This window comes from Danio rerio, chromosome 24 (assembly GCF_049306965.1).
Source record: "Danio rerio strain Tuebingen ecotype United States chromosome 24, GRCz12tu, whole genome shotgun sequence".
Classification (NCBI taxonomy): domain Eukaryota; kingdom Metazoa; phylum Chordata; class Actinopteri; order Cypriniformes; family Danionidae; genus Danio; species Danio rerio.
The window spans coordinates 17,473,380-17,495,760 of record NC_133199.1 but is presented as its reverse complement, the minus strand read 5'-3'; the positions used below and the strand labels follow the sequence as shown (position 1 = coordinate 17,495,760).

Genomic DNA, 22,381 nt, shown 5'->3' with positions numbered 1-22,381 from the left:
AAACTGCCTTTATTCTAGCCTAAATAAAACAAATAAGACTTTCTCCAGAAGAAAAAATATTAAAATATCCAGAAGATTAAAATATTATCAGAAGTACTGTGAAAATTTCATTGCTTTGTTAAACATAATTTAGGAAATATTTAAAAAAGATTAAAAAAAAATCAAAGAGGGGCTAATAATTCTGACTTTAACTGTACATGCAACACAGAATCGTCTACTTGTCATCGTAGCATGAAAGCTTAAATTATTTATTTTTTTTCCTGGCCTCATTTCCATTCGCTCCGTTGAACAAAAAAAAAAAAAAAAAAAAAAAAAAAATATATATATATATATATATATATATATATATATATATATATAGAGTTGACTTTTAGATGCTGAAAGTGCTCCAGCAAAACCACAAGGCTCCCTGGGCACATGCAACATGCAAAATACTGTCACAATCACCAGCGATTTAAGCCTTGAAGATCGCTGGAAAACCGGAACTGAAATACAATGCTGCAACTGATTTGAACTACAAATATCACCATGCACTTCACAGACACACCAGTTCCATTTCTCTCCATGATTGCACATTATAGAATAATTACAAGGGCTATATAGACACCTCATTCACACACACACTCTTTGCTGAGTCTCGTAAACTATAAGTAAGCATACTGAAGCGTTTTCCTTGTCTTAACTTGTCGTGTTTTTGACCTTTGTTTTGTTCTACTGTTTACGTTGTTTTGCCACCTGTCCCAACCATTCGTCTGTACTTTGACTCCGCTTTTGAATTATCTGCATACTTCTGTCTGTCCCTGTTTTGACCGTGGCCTGCCTGACGGTTTGTTAAAAACTGCATTTGGATCCTCACCCCTGTTGCAACCCGACTCAATAAAACTACCAGTAGAAAACAGGTTTAAAAAGGCATCTCTCACTGTAAAACATGCATTCTGTGAGATCAGTGCTAATGATGCATTGTTGATTTATTAACTTAATGTCTTGTAATAATTATAATAACTTCATTTAACCTCTATCCAACATGAAGTGTCATCTAGTTTGCCTATATGCAAGCACTGACCTTGATCATAGAGCATTCACACATCATAATGTATTTAAAATATGTATTTCAAAACGGTGTTTCCATCCAGCATTTTTATGTAATATCAACACAGCTTTTTTTGACACTGTCAGTTAAAACTCAAGCAGTCCAATTATGCAGCACTAAACCTGCTGTCAAAATAAATGAAGTGCTTCACTATTAAAACTATTTATAGAAGCAGGCTTATGTTTTCAATCCATCTGATTCAAAACACAATTACACGCTATACCCACCCATCTCTAAACAGAATGTCAGCTAATGTTTTTCTTTTCAAACAGTTTCATGAATCTCAATAAATGGTGTAATGGAGCATGACCAGGTGGTGTCATGCTGCTCATCATTAAATAATGGAATATTACAGTGCTTTAATAACACCGCTCATGACCCATCTCATAAATTGTCATTGCGAAACACAATACATTGTAACTTGTAATATTGTTACAATGCAAGCACATGCATTGTATTATTATTATAATGTTTTTACTTAATGTTTTATCAGCCTTAATCACACAACTTGTTCCCACTTTCTGTGATCCATCTGCACTGTAAGAAGCAGTTATTTTTGCTATTTGTTAGCATTTTGAACTATACATTTTGAGATAGGTATTTCACAACAACTTTAAATAAGGATGCTTCAATCACACAACAAGAGTCCCAGTTTGTGGATTTTAATTCAAGTTTATTTTGTGCAGCAACTTAGCTATAGTAGAAATCTATAGAGCAGCATATTTATTCATTTGGTGGGCATCCTGTCACATTTGCCATGAGTAGATGAGCAAAGACAACACATCAGGTGCATGTGTGTTCGTCTGTCTGTTTGCACGCACATGCACGAATGTTATAACAACATTTGTGTGTGGCTGGTTTTATTGTGTTTGAGTACTGTCTGTCATTCTTTAGTGCTCATCCTGATTTCCAACACTGATTGTCCTTCTCTGGAAAAAAAATGTTCCAAGAGTAGGCGGGAATAACTAACTAATGTTTATTTAAAATGCATAGGCATAAAAACTGCTATAAATCCCTCTGACCCCAAAATTTACATTTTCAACAAGATATAATAGATGATATGATATGTATTTTGACCTGAAACTTTACTGACACAACCTGGTGACACAGAAGACTTATTTTACATCTTGTAAAAAGGCCAAAATTTGAGTAATTTAAAATGTAGACTTTATTATATACTATATACCAGCCCAAAACAGCGAAAAGTATTAACTAGATTCTTAAAGTTTGAGGACAAACTTTGAGGCTGGCTTGTGAAAGCCTGATGGTAATAGTTTATTTAGTTTAAACAGTTTTAAAAAGTATGAAAAGATGATAGATAGATAGATAGATAGATAGATAGATAGATAGATAGATAGATAGATAGATAGATAGATAGATAGATGATAGATAGATAGATAGATAGATAGATAGATAGATAGATAGATAGATAGATAGATAGATAGATAGATAGATAGATAGATAGATAGATAGATAGATAAATTACCATGTTACTAGCATGATTCTAGCATGAATTAGCAGGTTACTAGCATGATTCTAGGTTAGTCTGTTTTGTTGCTATGGAGTTAATTGACAGTTTAGACTGATGATGAATCAAAGCTTCTTGCCAGTATTAACATTTAAAAGCAACACATGTCTCTATCACACTGCAGCATGACGATATCAATCTGAACCTCTATAATGGCAGTCTATGGTACCGTTGCTAGGGTGCCGTATCTGATTGTTAGGGGTGTGGCTAGAAAGTTAAAAGCTCATCAGTTATTGAAAGTTAGGAAGTCTGAGTTAAATGAGCCCAGTTAGAAGTCAGTTGGACAGTCTGATGCAGAGTTATGAGGTTACAAAGTTTGGTCCAATGTTAAGTCAATGGGATTTTTCCGATGGTCCCGGGACGTTTTTCAGAAAACCGAAAGTCGGATCAGTCGGAAAAGATATAGAGTCAGACCAGTTTGGAGGTCTGGTGTGAGTTTGGTGGTCATAGCTTGAAAGCTCTAGGAGGAGATAGAGTTTAATTTTTAGTCTCAGAAGAAAAATAGGATAACAATAGTCTGGCTTGCTACACAAGCCAGCCTAATTATCAGTGTTGAAAAAATCTAATAAATAAATAATTTAATTTGGTCTTATTTCTTTGTTTTAACTTTGCTGTCATTACGTTGCAAACCAGGCTCATTATTGATACGTACACCTATGTACTTTTCCGAAGATCAGGAAATACATCCCAAAAGTTTTTTTTTTTTTTTTTTTTTTTTCGAGTTTTTGTTTTTGTGAATCCACCAGAGGCTGCTGTTTATGCTTTTTCAAATGTCAAATTTCTCTCGTGCGCGCTATTCACGCTTGCTGTTCTCACGTAAATCCACTATAGGCCACTGTTGACTGACTATAGACTGGGCGATACCCCCACCCTCCCCCCTTCATAAACCAAACCAACACTGTTTTCAAATGCAAATCGGAAAAATAATAGTCATCATGTGATTATTACGTAGAAAAGCCCTTGCTTGATTTTTAAGTTTTTACATCTTACCACGTTCTTACCCTGTTATTTACTTGTTAAAGGGTCACGAAACACCAAAACACATTTTTTGAGCTGTTGACAGTCGTATATGTGTCCCACACTGCTAAAAACACTATTAGGACACCTATATTTCACTAAAAAGTGTAAATTGGTTGTTTTTGCGTTATTTCAAGCAAATTCGTACTTCCGGTTTGAAACGAATTTTTGAAGCTGCGTCACGGTCATGACATAATAGCGTTGTATTCCAGCATGCAGACTGGGCGTCTGTGCCAGAGTGTGTCTTATTACGTCTTACAGTGTGATGCATTAATGCATGAGTAAGGCTTGGTTCAAACTAATCAGCACGCTCTATTGTGCAACTTCATTAATATTCGTTAGTTTCACAGTGCTTAGACCAAAGACACACCACGTTGTATTAGCAAAACAAGCATAAAGTGTTGCTTTTATAGTTTGCTACAGTTAAGTTTCGTTTTCATTTTCTCTCTGTGAGAGCTCAGACTCACGTGTGGATTAACAGTGTACGCGACGCTCGACAACAATAACTTGCGTGTCTAAGGAGGAACATTGTTTACCTGAGAGCTGTTCTCATCTGCAAACGCTGAGATCCGGATTCGCTTGTAGTATTCTCTTCATAAAGACGAGCTCTAGTTGCTGATGATTGTCCTGTCTCTACAGATTTTGTAAGTGAGCGAGCAGTGCTCTTTGTTTATTCAGTTTGTTCGTATCGAACAAACTATCGCACCGAGTGTAAACACGTTAGCACCACAACCAAACTTTAACCTCGTGTAGGGTTTTTACCGCATTTTGTGACCGGAATAACACACGCGGCTTTCTGACACTACCTGCCGTGTGCATCTAAGTTTCCGGGAAATGCGGAGTTTTATTTTTTCTCTTATTCGCCGTGCGGTATCAAACATTGCATAAAAAACACACGCTTAGAGCAGTTCCTCGAATCAAATATCTCGTTTGTCGCGAGGGGCATCAATGAATTCCCTGAATGAAAGAGCCAAACTGCAGTTAAAGTCCACCATTTAATAATTTGGCAAATAATTCGACTACAGATGTCCATATAGGTTAAACACCATCACTTTCTCCTGTGTGTTTGTGTATATTTTGACTCTGAAACCCGTGCCCAAATAGACACTCCAACACCCTCCCACTTTTCTTCCTCCGACACTCCCCCCTAAACAGAGCTGGACACGCCCACTTTTCTGATTTTTTCCTAAGTAGAGGTGTGAAAACACCCTGCTGAAACGAGGGGGTTTCATGGCCCTTTAATGTTATTTTTTGGCATCTGTTTTTGTCTTACCTGCTTGGCCTTGAACGCCTTCATCGAGGACAACTTCTCTTAACGTCTCAAGACCTCTGGCAAACTGGTAACAGCGGAAAGCTGTCTAAATGGAGGTAAGTAGCTTCACCCAGTAGCATTCATTTTAAAGCTGAAATGCAGCCCTATGTAGCCCTGACTACATAATTTACAGTCTCCAGAAATGGACACAGGCGTACATTTTCACTATAGTGCCTGTGTTCTGACAGTATTTAATATTTACTAGCTGCTTATAATATTGACCTCAGGAACTTTTATGTATTTAATAATTTTTACATTTTTATATCAGACAAACTAAAATAAATATGAATACTTTTTATTTCTTTCTTACATTCTTACTTATATATCTTTCTTTTTTTAGACAAGACAGTACCATGTCTGGACAGTAAGTTTCAGTAGAGGAACATGATGAAAAAGATAATTTAGTGTTTAGAGTGAGATAAGGATTTCTCATCTCCCAGTTTCTCCAGACAGTGTTGATCAAAAGTTGAGTGCGCAGGCCTGCTGCAGGTCTTCACTTCAGAAAAGTTTGATTTAGATCAAAAGAGTGGCGTTCACACCCGTTCTCTCATCTAACAGTGAACTGCAGACAGATTTATCAATATGATGTCCAGCGCAGGATTCATGGCTCAGCATGAAAGTCCATTGCAATCTGGATACAAGATGAAAATCACTGTTTCATTTATTTAATCTAATTGATTTAAGTAATATTTTTTCAAGAATTTTAAATTTAAATTTTATAAAGCTGTTTCCCTAGATAGTTAGGAAAAGTTTTTCCATAAAGTTTTATCTGAAATCAGTAAACATGGCCATATTAACTTAATCTGATCAAAAATATTCCACTCCAAAATGTATTTTTTAACATACTATAATAAATGAAATAAATTTATCAACCAGAGTGATTGCAGGAAACCCCTGTTTATCTCAGCATCCAAATTAAAATAAGCCTGATAAATCTTATTTTTGTTTAATATAATTAATTAATTAATTAATTAATTTATTTATTTATTTATTAGTTATTTCATTGTGCTTAAAGTATCGGTTTATCTAAGCATCCAAATAAAAATAAGCCTGGTTAATCTTATTTATGTTTATTAGAAAAAATATATATATATTTATTTATTTATTTGTTAGTTATTTTATTGTGGTTAAAGTATCGGTTTATCTAAGCATCCAAATTAAAATAAGCCTGACTAATCTTATTTATGTTTATTAAATTTGTTTTGTTTTTGTTTGTTTGTTTGTTTGCCTGCCTGCTTGTTGTTGTTTTTTTTTTACTATTTTATTTATTTATTTATTTATTTATTTATTTATTTATTTATTTATTTATTTATTTATTTTTTGTTTATTTATTTGTTGGTTTATTTTTTTGGGCTTAAATTATTGAGCAGACTGTGCAAAAAGTGAAGCACTGTGAACAATTTCCGGATATATTGTATTAACATGCTAAGAATGTATTTTAAATGACAAATACATTTTTTTTTTTAATTAAATAATTTAACTGGATCATCTGCTATTGTTACATGTAAGCAACATAGAGTATGTGGTGTTTCATTTCAGACTCACTGATTTACGACTCTTTTGTTCTCAAGAAAAAATATTGCACATAAAAAATAGAAATCATCTTAAGTACCTGATTCACAACCATACTGCAAATAATATAAATCCAGCACCCTTGTAGAAGATAATTTCATATTTTAGTGTTATAAAAGACTTTAATTCAAACCCTGCAGAGCTTGAAAGTCAAGCATCGGCTTCCATTAGACAAGAATCGGCCCAAATAATCTCAAACCAGCAAAGGTCGCTGAATCACTCAGAAAAGCAGCATCCCCACTTTTGTTCTTGAATTTTTTTAAACAAAATGACTAAATGAATCACAAGGTGACTCATAAAGATTTGATGCTTGTATGCATGTTTTTTTTTTTTTTTTTATCAGGGGAGTGAATGATTTATGGACATAACAACTTTTTAAAAAATTTTTCCTAAATATGTGAATGTTTCTAACAAATTAGTTTGCGAGCAACTAATTTGTTCCTAAATGAAGCCTGATTCACTAATTCAATCATAATGGTCAGTGGTTTAATCTGGAAATGAATCTATGTTTTTGAACTAAACTGATTAATTCATAGATTCATTTATAAATAGTCACTGATTTAAATCCTAATTAATGTTTAATAACAGATTAGTTGAATGAACAAGTTAACTAATAAAAATGAAATACAAGCTTCATTAACTGAACACGTAACTCTGCATCACTTTCACATCTAACTGTGTGCTTTAGAGGAATCATTTTATTATAAAATCATTTTAAATTCTTGAATCTCAATCCTACTGTACAAAACACAATTTAACTCCCTCTTAGGAGATAAATCCAATGTTATAATGTTTAATGTTAAAAGTCTTCAAACTAACTCTGACCAAGACAAGTACAAGCTTATTTTAGAGAAGAAAACATCCAAAGAGAAGTTTTGAATCACTAGTTACTGAATTAATCAATCACTGATTTTAACCTAGTTGTGAACGGTCAATGGTTGCATTCCTGAATGAAAAAACATTTGAAACAAATCATTTAAGTGACTGGATTAAAAACCATTAAAAAAAAAAAAAAAAACGGTCATTGTCTTCATAAATCAACATTTCTGAACAAATCAGTGATCACCAGCCCACTCAAAAACTAATCTTTGTTTTAAATGAACTGATTTTGTAAATAATTCATTGTTTCATGTAGGAATAAATCAATGTTGTTGAACAAAGCAAGTTATACGATTGAACTATACTCTTACTGGTTTACCTCCTTATATCAATGGGTTTGGGCAAATCAGTGAATGATTAAATTACTTCCTTATAAAAAATAACACAAATTAACAATTGATGCCACCTTGTTTCTCAGCAAGGTGTTATATTCTACAGAAAGAGCTCAAATATAGCTTTAATCTTACAGTTCAAAACAGTTCAGTAAACATCACTTTCTCCTCTACTGAAATAACCTGTTTCATCAAATGAATTGTGACTATATTTGTTTCAATGCATAGAGGAATCAGTTCAATAGAGCTGTTCAATCACACTCTTACAGCAAGCGATGGAAATTTAACATCGTCTAAGAAGATAATGTCATCTTTTAGTGTTATAAAAGACTTCTATATCTAAACCCTACACAGCCTGATTGTCAATCACATGCTTTTATTGGACAAGAAACGACCCTTATAATCTCAAATCAACAAGAGCCAATGATTCATTAGAAACAAAAATTATTTAAAGCAATGAATTGTGCACTTTTATTAGATTGCATAGCAAATGTCGGAGAGAGAGAAGGTGATTTAGGCTGGGACTTGAAGTCCACAGTCCCCAAATGTCAAAACCAAAAGCTATCTCATGGCAATTTCCAACTTTTTGACTTAGTGGCTAATTTGTAATCATTTGTTCAATCTCAGTCATACATTTTAGAATGGTTTGCTCATCCACCCAATTTGAGGTTTGGGTGTGGACTTTTTTTATTTTAGAAATTGTAAGTTTTCATATAAATTAAGTCAACACCGACTAATTGTGAAAACATACACCCGTTTACAGTTATAAAGAGCGTAAAATATGTAGCAAGCGCTACAAATGACTGCATTCCGTCTTTAAAATAAACGCTACTGGGCGCTTTAAAGTTGGCGACGGCTTCTGTCTTTTTCTGTGCTACCAGCTAACCGCTTACCTCCATGTGGACGGTTTTTTCGATGCACCTGTTTGCCACTCACAAGGAAACTTAGAGATCTAAAAAAAATGTACACAGCGTGGCCTCTGGTGGATTCGCGAAAAGAACAACTGCAAAAAAAACTGCTCTGGTTTCCCCAACAGTCCAAAGACATGCAGTACAGGTAAATTGGGTTAGCAAAAATGTCCGTAGTATATGATTGTGAATGAGTGTGTATGGATGGTTGCAGCTGAAAGGGCATACACTGTGTAAAAAATGCTGGATAAGATGGCGGTTCATTCCGCTGTGGCGACCCCAGATTAATGAGGGGACTAAGATGAAAATAATATATATATATATATATATATATATATATATATATATATATATATATATATATATATATATATATATATAGTTGAAGTCAGAATTATTAGCCCCCCTCAATTATTAGCCCCTCTGTTTATTTTTTCCCCCAATTTCTGTTTAAAGGAGATATTTTTTTAAACAAATTTCTAAACATTATAGTTTTATTAACTCATCTCTAATAATTGATTTATTTTATCTTTGCCATAATGACAGTAAATAATATTTTACTAGACAAGACTTTACAAGACACTTCTATACAGCTCAAAGTGACATTTAAAGGCTTAACTAGACCCTTTAATTGTACATAAAAAAAAATTAAAACTTGATATATTCTAGCTGAAATAAACAGTGGAAAACTCCTTGCTGTATTAAACAACATTTGGGAAACATTTCAAAAAAAAAAAAAAAAAAAAAAAAAAACATTTGGCACATGTAAAAGCAATCAAGCAGCCCTCCATGAAGCCATATAGCTACCATTCAAAGTTCAAACCATTCCTGAAGCAGATGCTCTCATGAAAAAAAAAAAGCCCAAATCAGAAAGCATCAGAGAGTCAAAGACAACAGTAACTCAAGCCGTTCGCTGATTCTCTTCCCTGGAGCAGACGCGCTGCAGCTCTGACTGTATTGTGATAAAGGCCAGGCAGGCATTTGTGCTATGCTCATAATTGATTGGTGGTCTGATTGAATGCAGAGTAAGAGGCTTGAGTGGGCAGTCATCCATTATAGGCGACCTTGGGGAGCAGTGTGTTGCAATCACATCACTTCCTCCCCTCTTCTGTCCTCTTCTGCCTTGCTTCCTATCCCTTATCACCCGCACTCACATGTGAGTCAAGTGAATTTTAAATGCAACTTCGGAAAAAAAGCCACAAATTGTAGTGATTTGGATAATTAAGTTGCATAATTATTGTTAAAAGGTCACATCTTGTCAAAAGTTATTGTCTTTTATGGGCTTACAAACCTTCATGAAAATAAATGTTCTGATTGTAATGTATGAACACACTGGGTTTATAGTGGATATATTAGAATAATACAGGAGCAAGTATATGATTGTTTCCCCAAATATAAATTAAAGATAAAATATTCACTGCTATACAGAGATCGCTTGAACACCAACAGAAGATGTCCAATGCAAAATATTCAATTCACTTATATATAGTAGGTGAAAAATAGTATGTGAGCTGAGAAGTATGTCAAAATGTATAGTATTTTAAAAACAATGTATAGACAAGAACTACCTAGATGAATTACTACAGCTGGACACAAAGACCTTGTGATAATGGCAGATGTAATATATTTGGATTCCATTTACACTACTCATATTTATAAATTCACTGTAAAATATAAAAATATTTATAAAAAATATAAATAAAACTTGCACAAATTCCTTTGAATTGCTACACCTAAACGAACTAATTTTTTTTTTTTTTGTAGCTTTTGCAACTTTGCACTTACAGTGAAGATACAAATTAAGACTTGACTTAAGAAAGGTTAAAGGTTAAAGAAGTTACTTAAAGTTTTATAAACAAACAACAATAAAAATATATGAATAAATAAATAAATAAATAAATAAATAAATAAATAAATAAATAAATAAATAAATAAATAAATAAATAAATGTTAGATTGTGTGGTAACAGCACTTTTAAATGGTCAAAACAATCACATGTATACATTTGATGCTGTTGAATGTTTTGTTATTATGGAGGCAGGCATGAGATATTTGTGGCTATTAGAATATCAGATATTAGTAGATTAGATTAAAATATCATATAAAAGGTACAAAACAGTTGCTCAGTCAAAAAACACATGCAAGTTCAGTGTCTCTCTTTCTATTTAAATTTGCCACTATCTCTCTCCATTTTGGAAATGGCATCATTGATAGTTTCACTTTACCTCTTGTCACAATTTGAATGACCTGAATGTTCTCACTTTTTTGCTAAATGACCTGCAGCAAATGTTAATAAATTAATGACTTTCTAAAAGCTATAACTACAATGTTAGCATTTATTGAGGACATGCAACTTTGTAGGGATAATATCATTTTGCATTTAAATACATTAACAACATATCAGATTGTTCTTGTGGATTTTTTATGTTATTAATAGTCTTACATATTGTTTAAAACAACAGAGGGTGATCAGACACTTCAGGTAAACCACTTCAATTTTAATCATGATATCTGGTTCAGTAAAAAGTGTCATTTAGTTGACTCTACATATCAAGCAAAGTGTTTTTTCTAGAAGCATTTTTTTTTTTTTTTATGGGAGCAGCATATTGAGACATAGCAAGCCGTTAATTGTCTATTTTGCATCTGATATATACAGTAGAGAACATCTAAAGTAGATCAAAAAAGATTTTCAAAATTGTCCTATAATGAGTGTTGTTCAATAGTTTTAGGATAACTTTAATAAAACGTTTTGATCCACTCCAAATGTTGACTACTGTTATAATATGTTACTCATGTTACAAGATATCAGCAATGGAATATATAACTTTTCTCCACATTATGCCAACATATTGCCACAGAAGGCCCTCAAATGCCCATAGCTAGGCATTTTTAGATGCTTTTTGACACTTGACTAAAAAACTCTTAGTGGATCAACAAAAGGCTGATATAATCAGAATGGGCAATACTAGTCAGAGCAGGGCAGTTTTCAAAAAGGAGGAGCTTAAAAAAGATTAGATTTTTAAACATACCCTAGAAGCATAGGTAAACAAAGAAGAAATGTGATGCTGAGGTATATTATGAGATAATTAAAGTGATAAGCTATAAAATGTACAGCTTTAAGGGGTGTGATGACAGGTCATGAGACGAGATGAGACACGATATTGGGTTCACAAGAACAAGACGAGACAAGATTTTTAGTTAACACTTTATTTTGATGTTCCATTTGAGTATTATTAGACTGTCTGCTTAATATATGTTGCTACTGCTGCTAAACAGACATTTAACTGACTATAATAAACTTTGCAAGTACATGTTAACTTACACTATCCTTAACCCCAACCTAGCAGTCTACTTATATTCTAATGAGAATTAGTTGATATGTAGATGCAATGTAACAGACGGGCCATCAAAAAAAAAAGTGTGACCGATTTTCATACTATTTTTGGAATCCTCCATGATGAAAAATAAATGGAAAAACAGTCTTTTATTCAATTGAATAAAAAAAATTATATAAAAAAGCAAAACTATTTAGGTTCTTTTTTAAAATCAAATTGTAATTAATTGTAATTGTTTTGCTCTTTTTTTAATGAATTATGCTATAAAGGACATGCAAACAATGCAAAATATTTTGCTATAAACTCTACTGAATGGAAAACCTCTAATCTACTGGATGTGACTGATAAGAGAGAGCTGTTTTACTGGAATTTGATTCCGCCACCAAAGGTTCCTCACTTCAATAATGCAACTAAAATAGGAACATTTTATGTCTTAATCCAATTTTTTTTTTTTTTACAATGATTATGACTTTAAGAATATCTAAAGTGCTATTCCATCGCAAGGTTAATTTGTGTGATTGCAGTTGTGGCAGACTTTGCTTTTGGACACGGCAACCTTTGAACTCCAGTGAAAAAAAAAAAAAACGATTACGTCACACCTGCCCAAGGACAGAGTGATGCGCAACACTGAGACAGCCCGGGTTGCCAAGTGTGTGCAAAGCACTTGATTTGCGGTTCAAATCCAATCCTACCTCCAATTTTAAGTTCTAAATTCACCCTTACGCTCCATCATAACATCACAACTCACGAAACAACTTTTTACCTCCGCAAGATATCTCTTTGCGTTTTAGGCCGTGTTTACACTGGCATTTCACCTAGCATTTCTGAACAACTCTCCGTCTACACTATACCGCTGAAAACACACATCGCATGACCACACACAATCTGGCATGCACCACAGCAACAAGGGCTGTGCAAGTCAGACTGCGCATCAAGAATTTATCACTGGATCTAATTTCACTATATTTGTTAAACGTGATATTTAATTCATCTTGTCTCTATCAAATGGCATATTCCCGACTTTGGTCTTTTTAAACTGTTACTTGTTCTCAGGTAACGTGTTTTGGCTGAGCGCAAAGAGAAGTTATTAATTTATAAAACCACATACACTGATTCTGCACATTTGACTGATTGCTTGCATTTACTTCCTATAATGTATAAACTTATTGTACGTTATACTTTTATAATGGCCATTATTGAAAGTTGAAACTGGTATTCAGCAAAAGAGAGAGGGTATGTTTCATATTTTCAATGAAAATGAAAGAAGGAAGTTCTGTTATAGGCTCTGTTATGTTATAATAATGCATACAGTGAAGATGACGCCTCAACATTTTTGGTGCCTGTTAAGTTGCTAGTGTCAACATGAAAATAGGCAGTTCCTTTAATCATGTTGTAATTTTATTGTTAAGAAAGTGAAACAATGTAGCGAGGGTTATGTAAATGAGTTTATAAAGTACACTGTTTACTTGACATGTGCTTGTGAGTTTGTCCATATCAAACTTTTCAAGTCTGAACTTACAAGGAAAGCATGCAAAACTGAACTGTGTGTAGGCCACTTAATGTCGGTGAAAAAGCACCAATCAGAGAGACGAAAGTCTGCAGTCCCGCCTCCGTTTTCAGATTCCTCCGTTTTCCCCCTTTACACTGACACAGAGCTGCAGCATTTTAAAATGAAAATGGCCTCTTCAGCATTTTCAAAAAGCTCAGTGTTTTTGGGGCACGAAAACTCTGGAGTAGCTTGGATGGATGGTGTAACCGGATTAAAACCTATGCGTTTTAAAACTGAAACATAATAGTGTAAACGAGACCTTAGTCTCTTAGTCTCTAATAATACACTGTAAAAACGCCAACTTTCAAAAAGTCCTCTGAACAAAGATTAATAAGTTAACTGAATTTAAATATTTTCATTTGAAATGCTGACAAATAATAGTTAGTTTGTTCAACAAATATGGTGCTTCAATGTGAAAAACTTAAAATATTTCGTTGAACTAATACAAAATTCTTAGTTTTGCGTTGATGCGTGCCCTTCTTGTTGGCGCATGCGCCTTATAAGCTTCTGGCGCATGCGCAATTTACTTCCATAGCTCACTGCAGGGGGTACCTGTCTCGTGCGCGCGACAAAACGAACCATCTTTCTTTCTGCGGAGCTACGTGTCAATCGTTTTCATAATCGATTGTATATAATTGTATACATGTTTTTTTTGCGATGTGCTACCCATCTGACTGCCCGATCTATTTTACCAGTGTATTAATGATGTGAGAGACCGTGATAGAGCGGTTAAGAGCAGGTCAACGACGTTTCTGCTAAATCATAGTAGTGATGGTGAAATGAAGCTTTCTGAACCAGTGAAGCACTCGACTCAATTGTATCGGAAAAAGGTTCGTTACTCGAAGCTTTCTAAATCAGAGCTCGATGAGGACCTCTTCTGGTGAAAGTGTGGGAAAGCACTGTGTTGCCATAATGTCAAATGTTCACAACTGAACAACTCATTCATGTAGTAATACAAAAACAGCAATATAAACAAATTACTCAATTACTGTAGTTTTTACACAAGATATATTACATTACACAACTGATGATTGTAGTAAAATCCAAGGTTTTCTAAAGTTTATCATAATACAATTAGTCCTGCTCCAAGCAGGAATCGAACCTGCGATTCCTGATTGGGAGGCGAGTGCTCCAGGAGGACGCTATATGAACGATGCTTCACCAGAGCTTCTCTGTCAAACACAATACTACGATATGCGGTGGTTTTCTTTGAAGATAGTCATAAAAAATACGCTAATACACTTTAGTATTGTTCAAAACCTTTTTACTAAAAAATACTATTGTAGTTTAGTTTAATTACTGGTGTTTGGGACTGGTGCAGTGCTTTGAAACAAATGTATGTAATAGACGCCAATTCTCTAGCTATACACTTTACTATGAGGGTGTTTAAACCTTTGAATCAAAATTCGAAGCAGTCACGTGGGTAAAGGCAAAAATGAAGCTTCGGACGTCACTGATCACATGATGATGGCAAAACGAATCAAGCTCCGGTACACTGCTTCACTGCGAGATGTATTGTTTTTTTGATCGGCGCACAACGTCACATCACTAAATCATAGGTATGTATGTCTTTTTTGTTGTCATCTAACGTTATATTATTTGATATGTTGGCTTTGATGTGCGCGTGTATCCTAATACGGAACTATTTGTTATAATTTAGCCGTGAGTTACTTGTTTCGTGCACTTGGTTTTGGCTATTTACATCAATAAAAGTTTAGAGTGAATGTAATTGAAACAAATAGCGATTTCAATCGAGTCACACGATTAATACAATGAGTATCATATAACATACCAGATCAGGTGTCCAAGTCAAATTTCCTTGCTAAAACGAATATAACATTATGTCCTGTTTATCTAGATTGCTGTCAGCATTGCGCACATCATAACCTTTTTTCCCTTCGAACCAGAGCCAGTGGAACAAACGGTGACGTGTTTAACTGTGTAATTTGTGTGAAAATCGTGTGATTTTCATGTAATTCATTGCTTGATTTGCTTGTATATTAGTTAGCTCGACTAAATGTCTATCATATTCAGACCAACTTGCTTTAACAGTCAGCTAGCTTTTATTTACATAAAAAATATAAAGGGCTAAATATATATTTTCCTTTCTTTTTGCTCAAAAGGACTGAAATATTGACAATGACATAATTCAATGCAAGATTTCCTTGAGGAGGTGAGACTTGCTATCATCAGTGAAATTTGACGGTCATTCACCAGCAGATGCAAGAAACCTTTTCTCTTTGCCCAAAAGAAGTTGTTGAGATTTAGCCAGGAAGAAATTAGAGAGAGATAACCTGGACTTTAAGGAAGAGGTAAGTCACTATATTGCAATTGCTTTGGTTTCATTCAAGGTAGTAATGATAATGCTAAAAATAACAAACAACATTATTATTATAGGTAATTCAAAATACATCTGTATTCAGCATTTGAACATTTAAATATTTACATTTACAAATATATATATATATATATATATATATATATATATATATATATATATATATATATATATATATATATATAAATATGTGTAAATATTAATATGTATGTTTTTTTGTATATTGTAGATCTGCAAAGAGTTTTCTCAGATCTGTAATGTAGATCTCCTGAGACAGTTAATCGAGTGACTTGATAAATATACAGCACCTCTCCTGAAACTCTACAGAAAAAGAAGGGATTCAATGGGTCCAGAGATGGATACAACTTTAAACAAGATGGATGAGCAGGTACTCATTAAGATTTTTTTTTTTCTTATACACCCGACTGATGTTTTTAACATGTGCAACATATTTTGTCCTGTCAAACACAAAAGCATGAATTTCATGCTCAGGTAATACAGTCTAATAAAACGTAATTGCAACAATTTAATTGTCCAGCCCTTTTGCATTAATTTTAATTGTGTCAAGTTGTGTTTTGATTGTGAGATGGAAGTAAGATAAATAACAGATGTTTCACTTGTTTTGAGTGACCATTTCAAATGAATACATTCAAAGAGGAAAATAGAAAATAATAGCTGTAGTTTTTAACTCAAAGTAATTGTCACATGAAACTAAACATTTTTCTAAATTTGCCAACACAACCATTATCAAATTCCATTGTATGGAAACCACAAAATTCTTTTTTAAAAATAAAGCCATGTGTTTTTTCAACAGCATGAATAAAATACTATGCTCATTTAAATGTACTAAGTACATTTTTACTTACAAAACAATAAGATTGTAAAACACCCTTTGTAAATGACTTTCCTTTAGGTCACTGATATTGTCACCGATCGAGAAAGAGCAGCTCTTGAGGGATTGCCAATTTTTCTTCGTAAAAATTCATTCTGCTTGCTTTCTCAAGATATGTCTGGTAAGTTACCCATTTTCATACCCTATTCTACATTTATTAGTCTGCTTGGTAACACTTATAATAGCTGCACGCTATAAATAATTTATTTAGTATTAGCGAATAGTTAATTTATTTTCTGTTAAGCATAACTCTACATGAAGTGCTCAATGATTGTATTTTTTTAACTTTAATGATTCATTTGTATTACTAATTTAAGTATTGCATTATTTACAAACCAGTTATTTAAGAATACTTGGTGTTTTTAAGATCATTCAGAATGCTTAAGTACACAATTAATAAACTATTCAAATTAACATTTAAATATCCTAATATTAAGGTATGTAATAATAGTTACTTTGTATGTTAGTATATGCTTTATGAGCTTAACTTCATCCAGTTGTGACCTAATCTAAAGTGAGGACTATTTATGCTTTATAAATCCCTTATGAATGACAATTAAAGGCTCAGATATATTCTAAACAGGACAATAAACAACTTTCACAATTGAAACTGTATCAAATAAAAGTAAATCTTTGCAATTTTATGTAAAATAAAAGTTTTAATAAATTGCTAAATATTAAAAAGTTGTCAATATATTGTTCAATTATTATATATTATAGACTATTCAAAGTGTTACTGTTTGTATGTACGAAAGTATTACATGTTTTTATTTTCTTTGCATAATAGTAATAACATTAATAAGTAGTAATTAATATTACACATCAATTAATTTTCCCATTACTTAATCTCCTATAAGGACACAGACCCTGAAGACCACAGCACCAGAGATTAAAGGATTGGAATCTTCACTGTGGTGGAAGATGATAATGGCACTTCTGCATCCCTGCAATATGTGATGAACCTCGCTAAAATCTTGGAGGAGGCCATAGTACTTCAGGATATCACACATCTGCCTGCAGCCTTCGCTTACTTGTTCAGCCTCTTGTATAGACTGAATATGGAACTCCCAAAAGAACTCAAATATACTTTTTAAGTGATTCAGCATGTTTTATGGAGGTTGGTGGCACATGATCTGCGAGAGTTCAGTTCATTCATTCATTCATTTTCTTTTCGGCTTAGTCCCTTTATTAATCTGGGGTCGCCACAGCGCAATGAACTTGTTTTACGCAGCGGATGCCCTTCCGGCTGCAACCCATCTCTGGAAAACATCCATACACACTCATTCACACATACACTATGGACAATTTTAGCCTACCCAATTCACCTGTGCCACACGTCTTTGGACTGTGGGGGAAACCAGAGAACCCAAAGGAAACCCACATGAACGCAGGGAGAACATTCAAACTCCACACAGTAACGGCAACTGACCTAGCTGAGACTCGAACCAGCGACCTTGGTGGGAGGCGAAAGCACTTCCTACTGTGCCACTGTTTGAATGTTTTGAGGTCTGTTTTTGGACTTGATGTACTTTGTTGACAAAAGTACAGTACACTTTAAAGACTGTTTGAATGGAGTGGCTTTTAGGGTTTACTCTGATTAGATGATTGTATATTCACCTGGTTTGAGTGTTTGGACACACTAATAGCTTGGTTTTAGTAAGGTTGCTAGTTATTTTATGTTGAGGCAGTGTACAATCTTTTCAAATCTGGAAACATTCAGTACTAGTTGTGTACAAACTAGCCCAATGCTGAACACGGCTAATGTCAAATGCTGATTTTGTATGCAAATGTTTTGGATTGTGATTTGAACACAGTTAAAAATAAAAAAAGTGAATTGACTATTCTTGTGTATTCAATTTGAATCCTAAAAATTAATAGTAAATGCATAATGAATCAGTTTGTTTTATTTTGTTCAGTAAACTAAAAAAATCTTGTTGGGTAAACATGATCATTTTTGTTCAGTAAACAAAAGATCTTGTTGAATAAACGTGAAATTTTTTGTTCAGCAAACAAAAGATCTTGTTGAGTAAACATGATCATTTTTGTTCAGCAAACAAAAATATGTTGTTGGTTAAACAAGGAATTCAACAAAATATTTTAAGTCGACTTAGTTAACTCAAAAAGCTGTGTGTGATCGGTTGCCTTATTATTTTAAGTTTATTCAACTTTTTTTTTTACAGTGTAGCTGTTAGGGGTGTGACGAGATCTCGGGCTACGAGATCTCGTCACACCCATAAAAGCTATTATTAGAGACATTTATAAAACTATAAAACAGATGCACCAAATTATTATAACTGCAACACAAAGGTTGTCAAGCAAAGGTTGTCGTTTATTAAAACAATCTTATTTAAGATGTAAAAGCTCTTTTATGTGAACAAGAAGCCATATTCTAGTGTGTAGAATAATGCCACACAACCCTTAGCATCTACTTATTGATCCACATTAAGTCCAGCTATAGATGACCTTTCAGACATGCTACAGTATGTGATCTCCTGTATTCCTTTGGCTGTGTTCTATAGCTGCAACACAAATCCTTTAGTTGCTGTCTTTGGTGTTTGCTTAATTCCACATCACAATGGATGTAGGGTGGGGAGATTAAAGCGATCAGGGAACTTCCTTTGCAATTATCTTAGCAATGCTGCCACATCTTAACACTGATTAAAACATCAAACCCCATTTTGTAATAAAGAAACTTCACTCAATTCACGGGACTTTGCAGGACATACTGTAGTAGAAAGGTTTCCATTTGTTAATATTTAACAATCTTTCTTAGAGCAAATGTTATAATTAATAGACGCTTTACAAGATGCAAAGCTTTGTTCAATAAAAGAAACATTAAATATAATGGCTTACAGGAATCAATTTTCATTTGGAAGGGGAGGAAGTCAAAGTTGTCAGATATTAAATAGTAATTACAAGATGTAAACTCATAATTATGAGAACAAAAGTCTGAGTTGTGAGTAAAAATTCTGAGGTTCAACGAGGCAGTAGGTGACTGACTTCAGAAACATTTTTTGTTGTGCTGGTTGAAAGTCTCTTTACATTCCATTCGTAATGATTAAAGTAAACTATGTGAATTTATTTATATATTTTGGGTAAGGCATACAACTAAAAAGTGTTCATCCAATAAAAAAATTGTCAGGCCGCTAATTCCTATAGTTCTGATAAGTAACAAAACTGTCTGTCAACAAATGTAGATTTGTACATTTGGCACCTGCTCACACAGACATATCTGCCATTTGTGCGGGCATGCACGTTCATGTGCTCAAAAAACAAACAAATGCAGAATCAAAACTTTTTTAAAACCTGAATCAATATTGGAGTTACTTTTGCACACTGGAGGAAGAATGACACCATGGCTAAAGTATTTATTTTAGACAGGTAATGTTCTGTTTTAAAACTATTGTAATTACACAAAGCTGATATAGATTTTGTTGTCTTTCAAATGGGTTATATGCACAGAGTTGTAGTTCAGCCACTGAAATCTCCCAGCGAAAGATTGATGTGACTATTTTTAGTTTCATAAGGTACTTTTTAAAGCATTGATCATGTAGATTTTTATACCGTGGGTAAGAGAGCTTAACAAGCTGCAATTTAAGAAAGCACATGCATTTACAAAAAACACCAGCAAATAAAGAAATGATCTTCATCAATTTGACAACACACATGTTGCAAGAGGGCGATGCAGTGGCGCAGTAGTTAGTGCTGTCGCCTCACAGCAAGAAGGTCACTGGGTCGCTGGTTTGAACCTCGGCTCAGTTGGCGTTTCTGTGTGGAGTTTGCATGTTCTCCATGCGTTCGCGTGGGTTTTCTCCAGGTGCTCCGGTTTCCCCCACAGTCCAAAGACATGCGTAGTGTATAAGTGTATGAGTGTGTGTGTGTGAGTGTGTGTGTGTGTGTAGATGTTTCCCAGTGAAACTTGCAGGATAAGTTGGCGGTTCATTCCACTGTGGCGACCCTGGATTAATAAAGGGACTAAGCCGACAAGAAAATGAATGAATGAATGAACATGTTGCAAGTTCTCACAACACAAACAACTGAAGAAACGCGCAGCAAATCGGTCACAACACTTGCAAATATCCACGTAAAACAAAGGAAATGTTTCTGGGGACCCAAAACCATGACGGACCTTGCTGAGATATGGATGTTATTATGCCATGACATGTCGTTCAGTGAAGTGATTGGTGGTCTTTGAAAGGTGAGTTGTTTTTCATTTATTTTAAAATCCTATTTCACAACACAAATAAAAAAGACTTCCGTTTCTTCAGTTGTTTGTGTTTTGACCGATTTGCAACATGTGTGCTGTCAAATTGATGAAGAACGTTTCTGTGCTTTCTTAAATCACAGCGTGTTAAACTCTCTCGGGCCCTGTATTTTTATTTAGTTTAACAACAAAACATAAGTAAATAGCGCTATTCGACCTAGCCTGCTTTACTCAGGTGAAGCTGGTTTTATATTCAAATTAGTTTTTTAACAATGACAGCCTGTGCTCCCTATGTGCTCCTTAATTCCTGCATGCCGCTGGCCAACTACCAAGCATACAGTAGTCGCTTAAGGACAAAGCGTGTGAGAGAGTGAGACCAGCGATCCTTGCATGCATGAATTATTGCACATTATGACAAGTTTTGCTTGCTACACAACTAAAATTGTGCTAGATATAATACAGTTTTTCATTCAGAATTGAAGTATTTTAAAGTACTATAAAGTTTATTAACGGGCGAATGACATGATTGTCTACTGTCATCTTTAATGTGTGCGTTCGTAATATTAGAAGGGGTGGCTTTGGATGGCAGGGACTAAGATGTAAAAATGTTAGAACCAAGATCAAAACAAAAAATTGAGAAAAGTTAAAATTTTGATAATGAAATAAAAACACAAGTAAACACTTGTTAAGAAAAAAAAGAGTAAAAATGCTGTAAACTGTAAGATGTAAACTCTAAGAATTCTGGGGGAAAAAAGTCAAAATACTGTGAGATGTCATTCATTCATTCATTTTCTTGTTGGCTTAGTCCCTTTATAAATCCAGGGTCGCCACAGTGGAATGAACCACCAACTTATCCAGTAAGTTTTTACGCAGCGGATGCCCTTCCAGCCGCAACTAATCTCTGGGAAACATCCACACACACACACACACATTCATACAGTACGGACAATTTAGCCAACCCAATTCACCTGTACCGCATGTCTTTGGACTGTGGGGGAAACCGGAGCACTCGAAGGAAACCCACACGAAGGCAGGCACAAAGCCCACACAGAAACGCCAACTAAGCCGACCAAACCAGCGACCCAGCAACCTTCTTGCTGTGAGGGGACAGCACTACCTACTGCGCCACTGCCTCGCCCACTGTGAGATGTAATATTTGAATTACGAAAAAATATCCTAAGTGCAAAATTAGAAATCAGAATTGCTAGTTGTAGACGGAGAATTGAGACAGAAACATGAGATGTTGCATTCTAAAAAATATAGTGAGATTAATTGAAACTATAAAGACAAATATACCATCACTTTAAAATAAAATTTTTCATGCATTATCATTTAAATTTTACCAGTGCACAATGACTTTGAGCTGACCTCTGAGCAGCAGGAACAGGGCATCACACCATACAGGGTTCACGATGGGCACACATG

General features: G+C 34.2%; 1 protein-coding gene and 1 long non-coding RNA gene across 4 annotated transcripts in view; one reads left to right on the top strand and one right to left on the bottom strand.

The window, feature by feature from the left end:
* neto1l (neuropilin (NRP) and tolloid (TLL)-like 1, like) overlaps window positions 1-22,381 on the bottom strand; it is a 239,150-nt gene that overhangs the window by 113,005 nt on the left and 103,764 nt on the right. The gene's annotated exons all lie outside the window — the stretch shown is intronic.
* Window positions 15,030-18,591, top strand: LOC137489225 (uncharacterized). Its single transcript, XR_011008612.2, has 5 exons — window positions 15,030-15,081; window positions 15,646-15,834; window positions 16,090-16,248; window positions 16,774-16,873; window positions 17,610-18,591. It is a non-coding gene; the product is annotated as an uncharacterized lncRNA (long non-coding RNA).